Genomic DNA, 19209 nt, shown 5'->3' with positions numbered 1-19209 from the left:
TGCTTTTAAGAGCTCGAAAATTTAAAGCGGCAGGCAACATAAACAGAACATCACATAATGGTCACTAATGGACGCCAATATATTGTTCCTGGTGAGAACAGGTCTTCAAACCCATTAATGATATTAACAACAACAAAACAAATATGAACAAACCCATAGGACCGCTTTGTGAGAAACTACATGTAAATGCAGTCACTCATTAATTCAAAGTCCATTTTCCAAGTTGCCACCATGCCTTGCACCCAAGCTCAAAATCATTTACGCCTTCACGTGTTCACAAAACACGTTTTTGTTTACATACACACACAGAAACGATTCGACCAAAAAAGGGAAACTCATGCCTTCAACGCTCAAACCGTTCTGATGGACACAAACACATTTCAGGGCCATTTGTGAACGGCGTATTCCAGATGTCGTCGAATCATAACGACTCCGACACATGATTCAGTATGCGGTTTTAATCGTGGAACATTTTGTGCAACAGTTAAATAGATTCCGTGAGCTACAGGGGAAAGAAAAACAAAACAAAACAAAAAACAGTCAACAGCTAACAGTGGAAAAGCAGAGAAGAGCATTTTTCAAATTTCATGCATTGAAGTAAGCAGCGCATCCTGTGCCGGGCCGGAAAATGTCAAAGGTCTAGCTTTGATAAATCACGTGTAAACAGTCGGTGCTGGTTTGGGTTCGTGTTCTTTGCACAAGATGATTTCGACAAGGCAATTCAACTCTACTCGTCTTATTATCGGATATGTGCTATCATTCTCTGCTCGCGTTTGGCACAGGCAAGCGACATCATGTCAACATGCCACAGAAAGCCTGATATTATAAATCTTTTCAAGTGTCATTTAAATTAAAAGTCGTAAGACACATGGCGGAATGGAAACGTATGCAAGTGAGCTGCCCCGCAGGACTGGGTTTTTGCCATTCGTTTAGATCAGCAGCAAACGAATCAAATAAAAAAAAAAAAAATCATCGAGTCGAGCGTACAATTTCCCACATTTCTGTGACATTACAAAAGTAAATGGTTTTTACAAATCTAGGCATTTATTAAAATATACTTTATAGTATGTCCACGGTGTAATAAAACGTATAAAATAGATCCTACAGTAATAAAAGTAGAAATATTTACTGAACATGTACATATCAGAGTCTGTACAGTGGAGCGACTGTTCCGTTGTGATAATAATAATAATAATAATAATAATAATTCATATGGTCCAGGGTAAAGATCATAATTCATGACAGTCCGCAGCAGCCGCTGGCTATATGTTGGTAGAAGATCGCAGGATGTTGAATCGTTTCAGAGTCATGCGGATGAACCCGAGGTCGTGGTTCACCTTTTCCAGGCGGTTCTCCAGAGACACCTAAAACCAAGAAGTTTGTGATGTTACACAGACGTTTTTCCACTGATGTCTTTTGTTACACATAATCATCTTTTAAATAAAAACAAAAATAAATTAAAAATTCAATAACTTTAAGAAAATGTCAAATATGCAGCATAATGAAATATAACTGCTCATAACACAGTCTAATAAATATATATATATATATATATATATATATATATATATATATATATATATATATATATATATATATATATATATATATATATTTTTTTTTTTTTTTTTAACAGAGCATTTAATAAATGAAACCAAAAATGTTACATTTTATACACGTTGTCTTTCTTTCTGGTATACATAAAACATTAAATGTAATTTATCCTTAAAAACACTTCCTATTATTGACAAACAGAGGTTTAAATGTTAACATTACCAAAAAAAGGTGTGATTATTGCTTTAAAAATAAAGTTTTATTATTTGTAGCAGTAGTACGGTTATCACATTGAATCTGACAGTCCACCGCACAACAGTAATGTATTTCTATCAAAGTTTCTACAAGTTAAACTTATTTTGATGGGTTGCTGTCAAGAGCTTTCAGCTGCTGTATGTGTGATATTACGTCGTTTTTCCCCAAATTAAACTGTACAATGCTATTGAAGGGACTCTCGGCAGCTGTGGAGATAATGCTGGTGATGTCAAACATTGCTGAAATCAAAGCGCTCTATGCATGATGTCAAATGCTTTACTGCAGCACTTCACCTCAGCATTGCACATCTCACAATACAGTTGACAAAACGATATCTCCGCTACGCTCAGCAATGAATGAATGACAGGCTTTCCATTGTAACATCATTCAAGCTAAATAACACTAATACTAGGATTCACATTATATCAGATCTTGTGGTAAACGTTTGCAAAAATAAATATGAAAAAAAAAAAATAGATTTGCAGCTTTTGAGAATCAATAACGAATAGACCACATTTAAAAATAATAATTCTTTGCACAGCCCTGATCTATTTGCATGTGAATGGAAAGTGATTGTGTTCCCACCTCGTCTAACCTGGTCTGCAACGTGACCCGGGCCCCGGCTCCTGGAATCCGGCTCAGTGCTGCCTCGATCTGTGGAAAATAAATAAATATTGGGAGCAAGCGTCATAGCTTTTAGCAAATTGCTGGATGGAAACAGCTGAGATTAAACAACAGGGTTTTGAATTAGCACTCCTCGCATGAATAGGAAAGGGAAGCCTTGGCTAAAAATAGACGTGATTAACCAGCAGCGCTATAAAGACAGGTTATGTAATGTGTAGTGCTGAGGTCACAGCAGAAACATGCGCTCTGCCATTGATCGTCAGTCAGTCCGTGAGCGACTCACACGCTGTCCAAACACTCACGGGATGTTGTGACATGCCATCTATGAGCTTTCAGAGTTTCATCATGACTGTAGCATGTTTATTGATGAGCTAGAAATAATTAGAGTATTTAAAAAAAAAAAAATGCTAAAAAAAAATTATACACACACATCAGTCAAAATAAGTGTGTGTATGTGTATATATATATATATATATATATATATATATATATATATATATATATATATATATATATATATATATATATATATATATATGTGTGTGTGTGTGTGTGTGTGTGTGTATATATATTTATGTATATGTATATGTGTGTGTGTGTGTGTGTACAATAAATACACGTTTGTATATTTGGTATAAATGATAAAAATATGAATATATATACATGCATATACATAAGTGTGTGTATTGTGTAAATTATGTAAACAATTATAAAATGAATTGTGATTAATCGGTTTGATTGCACTAGTGTGTGTGTGTGTGTGTGTGTGTGTGTGTATTATATATATATTTTTCTCTAATCTCAAGAATAAATTAAAAAAATATAATAAAAATACAATCTTAAAAGCCACCTATTTTCACAATAAATTCTCGCAGACTGTGTGTCTTTGTTTAAAAATTATTATCATATTTCATCGTTTTTGTTCATTTACTTGCAAGGCTTTCCCATTTTAACAATTAATTTTTCCAGATTTCTCAACTGTGCATAAGTAAAAATTATAAACTAAAAATATCAAATTAAGTAAATACTTCATACAGTTTTTACTACATTATTAACATACTAATAATTTACTGCAGTAAATTATTAACTGGTTTAGCATCATTACACGGCTGATATTTTAGAAGAAGGTCTCATGGGTAAAATTGAATTAATCTATTAAATGAACAATGCACCATATATTTTTACAGCATTTGATCTTCAATCGACCAATCAGAATCAGGTGTTTTACAGAGCCATGTCATAACAGGAAATATCCCACAATCACCTGCTGCTTTTCCTGTGTGAGCTCATCAAAGAGGCGCTCTGCGTCAGCCAGAGACTGAATGCGAGGCTGACAGGAGAGGGCCGTCTCCTCACCGGCAGCTTCCTGTTCCTCCCAGCTGGGTCCGACCGCAGGCTCCTCAGACTCGCTGCTCTCTGCAGGCTCAGACGAGCCCACGCTGGACTGAGGGTTCACTGAGGAGGAAGTTCACAAAACACAAACGTTTCCTGAGGAAATACCAGTGCTAACAGGGTTAAAGGGTAGCAAACGTGTAGTTTGTTTTTAGCTGCATCAACCTATATAAACTACCACTAAAAGTTCAGAGTCAGAAAGGCTTTAAAATGTTTTTGAAAGAAATTTCATGTTTACTATTTAACTGATCAAAAAAACCCCTGTAAAAATAGTAACAGTGAAATATTATTACAATTTGAAACACATTTTTTCTATTTGACTATATATGCTTTAAAATGTAATTTATTCCTATTTAGTAAAGCTGAATTTACTCCAGTCTTTAGTCTTCTTATTATCATCAGTGTTGAAAACAGTCCTTGATATTTGTTGGAACGCATGCTTAATAAAATCATGATAAAAGACCAGCATTTATCAGTAACATTATAAATGTTTTTAAAAGTAACATTTAAAATAAAAATTAATTATTTTAAATAATTAACTTTTAAACCCAAACTTTTAAATGGTAGTGTAAATGTTATAGTCAATAAACATAAAACAGACAAAAAAACAAAAAACAGACATAATATTTCTTTAAATGAAACTCTTTTTAATTCTGTTATATACAATAACACTTAAAAAATATAATAAAAAGAAATGTAATATTTTCAATGCTAAATAAAAATAAAAAGTATTATATAGTATCTAAATATAAAAGGTAACTAATTTAATTTATTATAGCAATAAAAAAAAATTGTTTTTTTATTGCTACAATAAATTAAATTAGTTACCTTTAAATTAGTTACCTTATATATATATATATATATATATATATATATATATATATATATATATATATATATATATATATATATATATATATATATATATATATATATATATATATATATGAAAAAACTATAATACCTTCCAGTCTGTCAGAAGCCTTAAACTGTAACCTCTTCCTTGGACTTGGATGGGATGGTAAGGAGGAGTTGATTCCATTTCGATCAAAAACATCAAACCTAAAGAAAAGGCAAATGTAACACATTACTTACTGACATCCGATCAGTGCGAATAGCAAGTGAGTCAGATAGCAGGACAGAAATGTTACCTGCTCTGCAGATGCTCTTGGGATGGAAGAGGGTGACCCAACGCGGTGGAGAAGTTCTCAGTCGGGCAGCGCTTGGGACTGGACTTGGCTGAGAGAGGCATGAGTAACGTGTCTCTCTTTGCTAACACAAACAACACATCCAGTCAGTAAAGACTGACTCTTCTTTAGCGCTTTTGAAAATGCACAACACTCAAATGCTACAGTTTTTGGTCACTCACTGGGTGTTGCGAGAGAAACGGCTCTCTGTGCTCTGGGGGGCAGAGACGATGACCGGTGACCCTCTGGAGAGAGACTCCTCTGGGCCCTCAGCACAGCTCCGCTCCGCTCCTCCACCGCGTCTCTCACAGAACTCTCCACAAAAGCCACCGTAGGCCTTCTCCTAGCCAACCCTAAAGTGTAAGGAATATTTAAAAATATATCTATGGTTCAGAAGTTTCTAATACTTATCTAAAATTTCTAATACCAACACAGTAATCCACACTCTTCCTGTCCATTAATTAAAACAATAGTTCACCCAAAAATGGAAATTCCATCATCGTTTACTCACCCCGGAGTAGTTTCTTTGTTCTGCCGAACACAAAGGAAGACATTTTGAAGAAAGTTTGTAACCGGGTCGTTTTGGGCCACCACTGACTTCTATAGTATGAAAAAAATCCTATGGAAGTCAATGGTGACCCAAAACAGTTTGGTTACAAACTTTTTTCAGTCGGTAATGATGTGAGTAAATGACAGATGACAGAATTTTCATTTTTGGGTGAACTATTCTTGTGAAATGAAACACCAAAATGACTCCATAATCCGTAATAATAATAAAAACTATTCCCTTCTATTCCTCTCGCATTACAATCCACCCACATATTTGTTTAAAACGGTTTCTGCTTGTAAACAGTTGTGTATATTTCTCTCCTGATTCAAAGAAGATGACTTTTTTTAGGCAACGCTTTACAGTAAGGTTAACAATAGTTAACATGAACAATACTTGTAGAGCAATTAGTTAATGCAAATTTATTAATGCATTATTAAAATGTTGTGCTTGTTAATCTTAGTTAATGCACTGTAATCTAATACGAAATCATAATGAGTTGTATTTTTATTAACAAGGATGAATAAACACGGCAATAAATGTATAGTTCATTGTTTGTTCGTGTTAGTTAAAACATTAATGTTAACAAATGACACCTTATTACCCCTTTTTCACCGGAGTGAACACTTTCATTCACAAGACGTTAACTGATGGACTGCAGTGGATTTCTTGTGGATTATTGTGATGTTTTTAATCACTGTTTGGACTCTCATTCTGACGGCACCCATTCGTTTTGTGACATACTGGAGGAACCGCAGCCGTTCTTGGATAACGCGCGGCCCTCAGTGGTTTTGGTGTCCTCCATCTGTATCAGGGCCTTCATCATAGGCGTCAGGGGAACATCCCTCTTCCTCGCCTCTTCAGAGTAACCCTGAGTCGGTTCTCTCTCTGGTGGAGACAGCCGCCTGGTGACACGGGATACTTCAAGTCAGAAATTACCTTCTCAAAGCGAATGCACCGCAGCACGGAATGATAAAGAAAGGAATATTGTGCCGAACTATGAATAAAGCAGTACCCTCTAGCTCCAGATGTCTGTTCAGCTCTGTGACCAGCGCCGTTCCTCATGCCCACATCAACATCTCTCGCTGCCTTTTACTCGGTGAAAGCAGAAGATCGGGGTGGTGGAACAAACTGCAAAGATTCAATTTGTGTTTTGAGTAAAAGTATTTCAGGGATTTCATTTGAAGGTTGTTGTTGTTTTTTAATTCAAATCAAAGAAAGAAACGGTTAAGCCGTACACTAACAGCTGGCCATGAATCAATGAGTGTATACAGTTCAGATTTATTGTTGCGTTTTAGAGCCGTGATGAGTATGTGGTGTGTTTTATACCCTGCTCCAGATGGCTGTGAGTGGCTGTGGAGAGACTGACGCGTTTTAGCCAGATTTTCATGCTGTAGTTGTTCGGACTTGAGTCTCTAGCTTAGCGATGACTCTACAAAACCACAGAGAAAAGACACAACAGGAAATCATGCAATATATTATATATATAACTATAGCATCAACATTACTACCAATGTTACATATATTACATGTAAACATAATGAACGATATCAACAAACCAAAATTATTTTAATTGTAATTATAATTGTAGTGCATGCATTTTAATTGTATCAGTAATTCTGATTGTTGTTATCATGCACAGTACAACACTTAAAAACAAATATGACTGTTTCTATAGACTTCCTGAATTTTACTGTATAATATGACCGGTAAAACTTTACAATAAAGGTTTATTTGTTAACATTAGTTAACAATATTAATAGGGATATACAGCACTTATTATATTAAGTTACAACATGCACTAATACATTATGAAAAATCTAATGTTGTATCTGTTTATTAATTATTTATCAGTGCATTATAAATTAGCGTGATTATTTTGACATAGTTTCATTTCAAAATGTTTATTGTTGGATATGATATTATCAAATGAGATTATTGTAAAGTGTTATCATATGACTTTTTCCACCTACACACACACACATATATATTAGCTAAATATTAGATTTTACAATTACATGAAATAATACCATCTAACTTAGATGTTATAATGTACTTATTGCAGATTTGCATTGAAGAAACCTGATTACCTTTTCAGTTCTGATATTTGTTCATTGGCGTCAAAGAGCTTATTTTCAGTGGAGACCAACTTGTCCTGTTAGGAAAGAAACAGCTGAATAGTTTGTGCACTTCTATGTACTATTTGTATCATGTCAGATAAAAACGGCTCTCACCTTCGCTCCCTCGTGTTCCCTTCTCAGTGAATCATACTCGTGGAGGAGCTGCAAAAAAAAAAAAAAAGATACGGTGCATCATCACATTGACCTTTATGGTTAAATATAACAGAATAAGTGAAGTTTAAAGGATTCTGCTCCGCTCACATCCTGTAGCATCTTGTGTTCTTTCTTCATGCATGGCCTCTTTCTCATCCACCTCCTTGCAGGCGTTCTGCACGGCCTCCTCCAGTTGATGCAGGCGGTTCTTCAGTTTGGTCACAGTGGCATCTTTCTCCCGGCTGCTGTGTTTGGTCTCTTCTAACCGCTGCTGCAGGGCCTGGACTGTGGCGCTGGCGCGTCAGATCGCTCGGGCCATTCAGCCTGGCCAACATACAGATAAACTTGAGGTTAGCATGGTGCATTAACCACATTTCAACAATAAATCCAATCATTAAAGTTATTTTAAAGACATTTCCGAGGTTGCAGGTCAGGTGCCAATCCTTAAAATAAATACCTTCTAAAAAAATAATAATTATTAGTGTACAAATGACTCCAATATGACAAATAAAGAATAACTAGTCAGTATTAAATAACTAAAATATAATACTAACAATAAAAATACAATTTTAAAGCAGAACATATTAAGAAAAAAAAATGTTTTCTTTCCAATGCACATTTAATTTTCTTTTTCTGTTGTTTCTGCTACTGTACCTTTAAGACTAAATATATGCAAATGAAATGTTATGATTAGCTAATCTATAGAAGCCCAGTCACTCACTAAATTATAATTATGAGATAAAAGCCATAATTATTACATTTTTAAAAAATGTACTTCTCTCATTCAAGTTTTTATCTCAAAATTTTTACTTTTTACAAAGTCATAATTTCTGTAAAATAATTATGATGGTCAAAATTGAAATTAAGTAAAAAAAAAAAAAAAAGATGCAGTCATAATTATTAACAAATATGTAATTATTACAAAAAGTCAAAATTGAGAAGCCATAATTATGTTATAAAACATCACAATAATGAGATACTTTATCAAAAAAAAAAAAGGTTCTAATTTTGATGGTAAACAAAAATTTTAGATAAAAAGTCACACTAATGATATTTTAAAACTTAAAATTATGTGACACAATGTCATAATTATGACAAAGTCTGAATTATAACAAATACATCTCAACCACAAAGTTGAAATTGACATCAAAAATTGCAACTACGAATTATGAGATACAAAGTTAAATTATGACGGCCAAAACATAGTTTACAAGTTATAATTATGACATTAAAACTTTAAATTATGAGATAAAAAGGTCATAATTGTGCAATAAAAGACATTTGAACTTCCATAAGAACCTATCCTGATATTCCTTGCACTAATTACTGAATTTCTGTTTAGCTAGAGGTTGCTAGGATGTTTTAAGTGGTTGTTAGGGTGTTTCTAAGGTGGTTGCTAGGTCATTGCTGTACAGTTTGTACGCAAGGTTGTACGTAATCTTTACACAGAGAACATTCCAGATATCTTTGATTATTAAAATGTTTACAAAATTATATACTTGTATATAATTTATACAGTTATGCCGACTTCAAGCACAATTGTTACGTCAACGTCACTGAGTCTCTCGCTTTACAAGCCACTCATGTATTTCCTGTCTCAGATGAAGGCGGTGACTCATACCAGCTGTCTCTCCAAGAGGTGGTTTTTGATCTCCAGCTCTCGGATGCGCGCGCTCGCCTCCGTTAACGCTCGTTCCAGGTGCTGACATCTGCCAAACGATGATCAAAGACACAATCAGTCAGAGTTCATCGGACTCCGCCGATGACAAGAGTGTTTATCGTGCGTTAAACACCAGACACCAGATGTCGCCGAGCGCAGAGACAAACAACAGGCTGAAGACAGAACCAAATATACGTCAATATATCACATTAGATCCACCGTCCATTAACCAGAAAATAAACATGACTGAATGTTAGAAAACAGCAAGTATTCGGCACGACTCTAGTCTATCGATTAACATTACGAAGTGCGAGTCGGCTGAGAAATATACACAGATCACGCACCGTTTACAAGCGGAAACAAACCAAAACAAATACGTGGGTGGATCTGGACGTGAGAAGGACAAAATGAGATGGACTTTTTCACAGGAGGAAGCATTATTATGGATTATGTACTTGTGTTTGGCCAGAACAGACCGTCGTGACGCTTTAGGTAGGGCTTTTCTCTCAATAAATTCTTAATTTGCCGCTTATTAATAGTTAGCAGTAAAATTAGTTTAGGTGTTAGGTAGAATAAGGGATGTAGAATACGTTCATGAAGAATAAGGCATTCAATTATCACTAATAATTGTGACTAACATAAAACTGACATGTAATATCAGCTAATTTTCTAGTAATATGCCTGTTATTAAGCAACTAAATATGTGTTAACGTAAAACAGCTTTTTTATGCTTTTTAATTGAAAAGATATTAAGTGATATACTGGAGTGGTGTGTGATACTGTATGGGTTTTGACGGCACCCATTCACTGCTGGAGATTTATTGGCGAGCAAGCGATATGATGCTAAATTTCTCCAAACCTGTTTTCATTAAGAAACAAACTTCTGTACATTATGGATGGATTTATTGTAACAATATTGTTTTTTCTTATTAAATGTCATCCTGTAGTCTAAAACGCTGCTTGAACAGTATGGATTCATGTTGTTTCTCACCTCTCGAGCAAGATTTGGTTGCTTTTCTCCATGTCAAGGGGCAAATTCACCAGATCTAGTTTCTCCTTTAGGGCACTGATCTCAGCCTCGTAGTATGCTCTGAGATCAGCTATGTGACGGGCATGTTTCTCTCTCAGGTTTTGCCTCAATCTAGAAAGATCAGACAAAGCAGGAGTTAGCATGGCAGCAGATAACACTGGATAGGTTCGGTAAAGTACTAAAATACGATCGATCAGTTACACTACAGCTCAAAAGTTTCAGGTCCGTAGGATTTTTGGAGGACGTTTCTTCAGCTCACCAAGGCTGCAATTATTTGATCAGTTGAAAACAGCAATATTGCGAAATACTGAATGGAATTTGTTCCTGTGATCAAAGCTGAATTTTTATCATCACTACTCCAGCCTTCAGTCTCACATGCTCCTTCAGAAATCATTCTTTCTAATATGCTGATTTGCTGCTCAAGTAACATTTCTGATTGAACGTTTCTTTTTTTGGAACAGAAAACTTTATAAATATTTTTACTGTAGTTTCTAATGTCATCAGTTTAATGCATATAATTTCTTGCATTGCATTCAAATGCATATTTTTTAAAAGAAGTTAGTGTTAGACAATGTTTGTCTAAGGATAGTGAGAAGGTTAAAAAGCAATTACTAAATGCTTTGTAAATGCAATTTAGCTTTTTTTTTTTTTTTACATAAATAGTCCACTTTTCCTCCCGTCTTTACAATAAACTTCATTAGTTAACATAAACTAAGAATGAACAATGCTTCTACAGCATTTAATAAATCATTACTACTACATTATTAAAATCACAAGTTATGTGTGTTTATATTAATCAGCTAACATGAATGAATGATTGTATTTTTAGGAACCAAAATGAACAAAGATTAATAAATACTGTAGTAATTGTAGCGTTCATCAAGTTAGTTGATACATTAACTGACCTTTCACTTCTAAAAACATCTAAAAATAACCTTGCCATAAAGAGCATATGGGAAGGGAAAATAATACTGATCAACAGATTTTGATAGTTATGCATTTTTTTTTATGTATTACAAACTATGCATTAACGTCAAATATTGTGCAGTATTATAAATCTCTCTTTTCATCAGGTTTTGCATTCGTTAATGTTTATTTGATCGTTATGGATTTTTGTGACTAAGCTTTTCAAAAAAATATTTGACTTCACGATGGCGTGTGATGTTAACTTAGTGGGATTTTCACGACTCTTACAGCGAGAGAACAACCGGGTCCTCCAGCGAGGTTGTGCGCTCCAGTTTTCTCTGAGCCGCTTCTGCTGGGCTTGTACATCTCCTGAGCAGACGGTCCTCTGGGCTGTACGGTGACCGTGGCAGTGTGGCTGCCCTCATCTTCACTGTTGGCCTGGTTTGCTCTCGTCGCCGCCGCGAGGGAGACGGCGTCGTCGGCGCCTGCTGTGCAGACAGACTGCTGGCGTTGGACATGCAGTCGGTGTCGCTGTGGCTGCGCAGGCCATGGAGTCGGGACTGACGGGCGCTCCGCTGCTGCGGGACAGGCCGGGCCTGCACAGACGGGCTGCTGAAGTGGGGACGGCGACGTGAAGCCTGACGTGCGATCCGAGTGCTTCACATGCACCGTGGAGTCCAGAGTCAACACCTGGGTGAGGGAGCGAGAAGTGAGACGTCCGCTCACTAATTAAGTCTTGTGTTAATTGGCTCTGCTCTGACCTGAGGAGACGAGGTGGATGAGTTGATTAAGGAGTCCCATTCGTGGCCTTTGGGATCGGCTCTCTTGCTCTGGTAGATCTCCCTCAGAGACAGGCGGTTCTCATCTGGAGTCTGTGTGACACAGGACAACTCGTTTTAAGCCTGCTGCATAATACGTGCTATACAAACGTAAGGCCTTAAAAATCATAACTTCTCTAAAAAGCCTGTCGCACACATTCTACAACATGACTCCTGTCATCTGACTGACAGCTTATACTTTTAAGCAAGTAAAATGCTTTTTAGTATGACTGTAAAAAAGTCAGGTTGTGGTTCACATGTCTTTGCTGTGAAATCTGTACTGAATTTTATAGAGCAACCCTAAGAATAAAGGCCATTGCACTCTGGGTCTGAAAGTTCTGCATGTGATTTTTTACATAATAGTCATCCTTTTCATCAAAACGCATGCTACGAATGCAATAATGCTGAATTTATTTTTAATGATGGATGAACGTTTCGGAGACGGTGTGTAAATGCGACTGAAACGGCGTGAGGTTGAATTTATTTTTCAACGTGCATTTTCAGTATGCAATAACTTTTATATTGCATGTGTTATTTAAAAGTGAACACTTACTGCTGTAACAACTTTACTTTTTACATTTTCAGAAAAAAAACTGTGTATATGCATATGAAATATGATCCATCAGGTGTTTGAGAACCATTACATTTGTTCATTATACGTTTTGAAACTACAGAGCAAAACTAGGCAAGTGAATCTCTGCTTATTCAGACATATCTATGGAGAATTGTTTTTTATTAATCTTTTTGGCCATGTAAATGTCAGCATAATCATCTTGAGTATGAGCTCCATATTCTCACTCCTTCACACTATACTGTAACTTAGTGTACTATAACCAGTGAAACTAACCAAAACTTGTAGTTGTGAAACAATTATAGGTTACATGAAATGCAAAGTGACAGGTAATGAATTAAAAAATAAATATTATAACATTTATTTGTGTGATTTATACTATTCTGTCCCATTACTCTACTACTATTGTTTTGATGCATAGCTACTGTTTTGATGCAGTTAAGATATTAGCATTGCTACTTAGTTTCTCCTAAAGACTAAGTGAATAACATTTTACCTGCATTAGGACAAAGGAAGCACTTTCAAAGTTGTCAGGTAGAGGGCGATATAACTCACTCTCATCCAGTTTCCAGTATGACAGGCCTGGAAAATCAAAGGCGATATGAATATGTGCATAGCAATTTCACAATAACTTCAATCTAAAGCCAATTATACAAACCCCCTTCAAACAGAACATTACGGCATTACAACTCCTCCCTGAAATGAATCGTACAATCAGCATCGCAGCTCTCCTGTGTGCTGCTGGACAGACAGCAGAGCTTGATTCTTAGTGAAATGTGTTACCTGAGGCTTCAGACACCAGACTGTCACTTCTCTTTAGAGGCAATAGATTTGTGGAGGCTGCGCTGCATCCACGCTGAGAAAAAAGGCAGAAAACAAAAGATTATTGTACTCAGAAAGCAATTTTAAACGCACACAGAGGCTTCTAGGAACATTCACTGTAATAAGCTGAGCGGTGACGCTTTATCTGATCTCTGAAACAGCAAATGATGCACAATTCGAATGGTTTATCCAAGATGCACGACGGAAACATTGACCAATTTTAAACCTGTCGCTTTCTGCATTGAAATATAGAATCTAGCATGATGCATATATAGTAAAAGATATTTTACAGTAGAAAAGATGTTTGAAAGAGTTTACTGTTTGAATTGGTTAAAAATATTCTTTGTTATCATATATAAAGATCCCTGCTGCTCATGATTAAAAGCAATTAAAAAAAATAATCATTCAATGTTAGTATGTGCTTACATCAGGTACGTGATCTGTGTGCTGCTTAGGAGATCCTGCTCCTGCTGTGCTCCTGTCCTGCTCCTCTACATGTGACGTCCGGTTTGGTGTCGTTCTGTTCTTTCTCTGCCTGTGTTTTTTGCCTTTGGGCCCAGGAGGTCAGGGTTGACTACACAGCATATAACATCTTATGTAATTAAACGATTCATTATAACTAATGCGACTTCAGCAGCACGTATACTACTACTTTTTAGATTTTCACTACATGTTTTATTGCCATTTATATATATATATATATATATAGTGCTGCCAAATGATTAATTGTGATTAATCACATCCAAATAAAAGTTTTTGTTTACATAATGTGTGTGCTGTATACATGTATTATGTGTACATACATATACAAACACACACTTGCATGTATACATTTCAGAAAAAAAAATTCTGCTACATTAACTATATGGATATATTTATTTATTTATAACACAAATTATATAAATAGACATGTAAATACTATATATAGTATGCATATTTATATATAATTTAATGTGTTAATGTATTTAACACACATGTTATGCAAACAAAAACTTTAATTTAGTATTAATCGATTGATATAGATTTAAAATTGAGATTTATACATCATCCAAGAGGTGCAAAAAAATCTAAGTATTGAGAAAACTGTTCAAGTTTTTATCAAAGCATACTACTCATCAAAATTAAGTTTTGATATATTTATGGCAAGAAATGTACAAAATATCTTAATGGAACATGATGTTCACTGTAATGACTTTTGCCAGAAAAAGAAAAATCTAGAATTCACATAAAATGTATTGTTGGCTTTCGCTACAAATATACCTGCGCTACTTAAGGTTTTGTGATTCAGGGTCACATTTTGACTTAAAAATCAAGCAAATCCTCGAAATTAGTTTTAGATAAACATGCATTTCATTTTTGGGCACATTCATTTACTTTAGTCCGTCATTTCAGTTTTGATGACTACATTCACACCTAGCCACGTGTAACTCTACCTTATTACTCTCTGTTTATCAGCCATAAAGTGCACTGTCTCAGTCGTCTGGAGCTTGTCACCGGCTCTGCTCAGCGGGTTCTGGCCCAGAGGGCTCGTGGTGTCAGGTATGGGTGATGGTGTAAGAGTCCCGTCCTGCTGGTTCGGAGACCACAGCGCCTCGTCCCTCCCCTCCGTGGAACTGGGACGCCCGCTTCTAACCCATGCTCCCAGGTGGAAAGAGTCCCGCGTCCACTGCTCAGCACAGTAACCATCCCCTCCTCTGAGGTCTCCTGAGGGGGAACGGTGAGCTGCGGGGGTGACGTGAAGGTGCTCTCCACCGGGTCCTCGAGAGGCTTGGGGTTCTTACTGGGCTCCAGAGAGTGAGTCTGTGTGCTGATTTGGCGGTTCTGTAACTGCACTAATGCCTTAATTTCATCCTGTATGAGCTGGAAGGAAACACACGAGGCCATCAAGACGGAATTAAACAAATTTATTAATTGAATTCGGATATTGATCAATACTCCCAGATTAAGGCCGGAAACACGCTGTACAGAAGTACGCAAATTGCAAGCATGAGGTCAGTGTATTGAAAGCACAGTTATTACTGAATTGATCTATAGTTGTGTCTTTAAGTACCCGTGGTACAAAGTGCCACCTATGATATCCGCGATGCTGAAAACGTGGACAAATCTTGGAATATCCCATTTTAAAAACGGAATACGCGGTTCAACGCGGAATGTCATGGAATTGATCAAAATGTGGATGAAATAATCAAAAGTAGGTCAAATAGACAAATCAAATCAGAACTGCTCTGAGAGTCACTTCATGAGCATTTTACTATTTATAAAACACCGTCATATTCGCTATAAGTTGGGTTTAGACATTGTGCCTAAAATATATTACTATGTACTAAAGTAATAATCTAAATGTATGTGATACTACTACTACTGCTACTGTTTAGGCATTTAGACTTCTAATAGTAAATAGTAATAGTAAATTTACGTAATGGTAATATTTAATAGTAAATCCCCTTTACTTACGACAAAATAAAATGCGTTTAATTATATTAATTCAGTACAAATTCAGTTTGGGTGAAACTTGTTCACTGTTTTTCTTACTTCTATTACTTGTGATATAAATAATGATATTTTATACAGTCAATACAATAATATATTTTATACAGTCAGTTTGCTCAGTTTTAACTAACCTGCTTAAAGTTCAGTATTAAAAAAATATTCTGAATGCAGACATGAATAATACTGTAATTTTAAAATAGTACTGTCGTATAAATGTATCATTATTATATTATATTATTTTTTCTTAGGAAATTATGTGAAATAGTATGGTTACAAAATAAATATTTATTGTATTTTGTATATTACATTTATATTTATGTAAATATCAATTTCACAATTATCTTTCAAAAATATTTTACATTCAAATAAAGCTCACATTATGCCTAATCACAGCTATATAATAATTTAATAAAAAAATTAAGAGACACTAGAGATTGGCAGATCCAGATTAAACACAATGCATCAGATACAAAGCACAACACTTGAACTCTCTGCAACACAAACAGTAACTTGATAACAGTCCAGACAGGGTCCTTTGAGAAACATACCTGTATTTGGCACTGGTACTGCTCCTGCTGAGCAAGGATTTGCTCTTGATATTGCTTTTCCACCAACTGAAAGAGATGAAGCCACCGACCCTGTTGGAAGGAGAGGAACACTGTCAAAAAAACAGATTCTCTGGACGCACTGTTTGACGTTAATGCTAAGACAGACAAATTGGTGCGTTTTGGTTAGATAGGCTAGTAGTTTCACAGCTAGTAAACTTTACAGACGTGATTGTCTTGATTATCTCAACATTTTTAAAGTCGGATGAACATATGAAATTCTTTATAGCACATCCAAGTGTAACGGATTATCCAGAGTGCTAGAAATTGGAGTTGTGAAGCATTTTGATAAATATATGCACATATTCATAGTGTTTTTATTTTTATTTAAGCAATTGCATGTTTTAATAAATCTGTCATGACAACAACATTTTATTACAGCAACTAATTTAATATTTATATTTCAACAACAAATTGGATTAAAAAAATTATATATTTTAAAGGTTATTCTGAATATATTAAATATAAAAATTTTATATATATATATATATATATATATATATATATATATATATATATATATATATTTTATAAATATATATATATATATATATATTTTTTTTTTTTTTTTTATATTTCATGCCAACTTTAAAACCCTCAAGACACTTCTAAATGATCTCATTTGTGATGTCAGGGATCAGCTGCATTGTGGGATGTTCTCCAAAGCTCAGAGCGTGGCTGCTGCGGTCTCGACTCCTACGGGAGACCCCAGACGATGGCCCAGAAACCTGGGCCGTGACGCATATGGGGAAACTGACAGTGGTCTCGGGCATCTGCGCACCTTCACAGTTCTTCCAGATCTCAGGTCGGTCTCGCCCGCTGCTCTGGATCTCCTGGACCAGGGCTCGAGCGCCCCGATGGAGCTGGGGTTGATGAAGGGCAAACTTCTCCCTGAGCTGAATTCCTCCTCGGTGCGAAGACACAGATTCCTAAAGCATGTGACACGAGAACAAAGACTGATTATAAGTCACATCAACCCTGAGGGCTTGTTGTGGATTTAAAGCAGCTTATTGACAACATCTTTGCAAAGACGAAACATCACAAACTTTATTTTTGGTTCAGTTTTCAGCAAAATAAAAAATAGAAAACGTTGGCTTGTATGAAAATTTTGTTTCAATGCGTCACTAATAATACCTAAAATAAGCACATATTAAATACATGTGAGTTTCATATGCCCATTTCAGGCCTCAGGAAACTTCTAAATGATCTCATTTGTGATCTCAGCTGCATTGTGGGAAGTTCGTCACAACTCTGAGTATGTACACAAAAATGAAAAAGCAGACAATTCTGAATGCAACAACACGTTATCAAGTAGGACGAAGAGATATGGTTTAACTGAAATATAAACCGAAGATAGCTTATAAAAACTAATGAACAAATTTAGAAAACCTTTGTACAGTTGAACTGCAATATACACCTATTAATATATTGTTTTGTTTAAATTTTAAATTAGCTTTTTATTTTACTGTGAAACATTATTGCCAAAGAAGTAATAAGTATATATATATATATATATATATATATATATATATATATATATATATATATATATATATATATATATATATATATATATATATATATATATATATGTGTGTGTGTGTGTGTGTGTGTGTGTGTGTGTGTGTGTAAAATAGTCATATAAATTTATATTTATGACTATATATAAATATATATATTTATATATTACAAATCATGCAATAAACATTAACAACAAACATGGAGCTACTTAAAATAGTTTTTTTTTTTTGGTTTTTATCATTTACTCAGCCTTAAGTTGTTCAAGTAGGAATCTTTATAGTTAAAAGAGGTTATTTTTAAGGATGAGTTTAACTCAACGGTTAACTTCTATACTATGGCGGAAAAAAGAAAGAACTTTTAATTTTTTTTTTTCAGGATTTTCATTTTGGGTGATCTATCCGCTCGACATCAAGCCAAATGCCCAGCGTCTGCTTGAGCCTCAGAATTGTTGTGGATTTAAAGCAGCTTATTTACGGTCTCTTTTTGCGAAGACAGAAACGAGCGCTAAAGGCACCTTTATTTTGTTGGAAATGTTGCATGCTGGTGTGGTGGAGGGTCTGTTTTCTCCTTCTGTGGTCTGAAGGAAGCCCTCGGGCGGGACGCAGAGCGCCCTTCGGGAGACCCGATACGGTGTCCTCAGAGGAGACGATGGAGGCCTCGCCTCCTTCCCGCCATTGGCACTGATCTGGTCGTGGCTCAAGGCCACCGAGCTGGACACACGCCTCAGAGATGCTGTCATCTGTGGACATGCTTAAACAGCCGTGACACAGAGACTGTGTGCTGTTTTAAAATAATGAAGAAAAAGAGAGGACGGAAACAGTGTCAAACAAAAGCAAACACGTAAAGCAACCAGGGCTCAAACCTACATCGCTTCAATTTCCAGCCCCTATCTTTAACCAGTAAGCCACCTGTTCAGAAACAAATTCAGAAATATTTTCTTACGCATGAGCTCAT

The 19209-nt window shown here is 35.5% G+C and overlaps 1 pseudogene; it reads right to left on the bottom strand.

The window, feature by feature from the left end:
• Positions 1 to 1022: 1022 nt before the first annotated feature.
• LOC122333789 lies at positions 1023 to 19004 on the bottom strand (annotated as a pseudogene).
• Between the last annotated feature and the right edge of the window lie 205 nt (positions 19005 to 19209).

Source organism: Puntigrus tetrazona, unplaced genomic scaffold, assembly GCF_018831695.1.
Source record: "Puntigrus tetrazona isolate hp1 unplaced genomic scaffold, ASM1883169v1 S000000395, whole genome shotgun sequence".
Lineage (NCBI taxonomy): Eukaryota > Metazoa > Chordata > Actinopteri > Cypriniformes > Cyprinidae > Puntigrus > Puntigrus tetrazona.
Note: the sequence above shows the minus strand (reverse complement) of the source record. Positions and strands in the feature narration are given on the sequence as shown.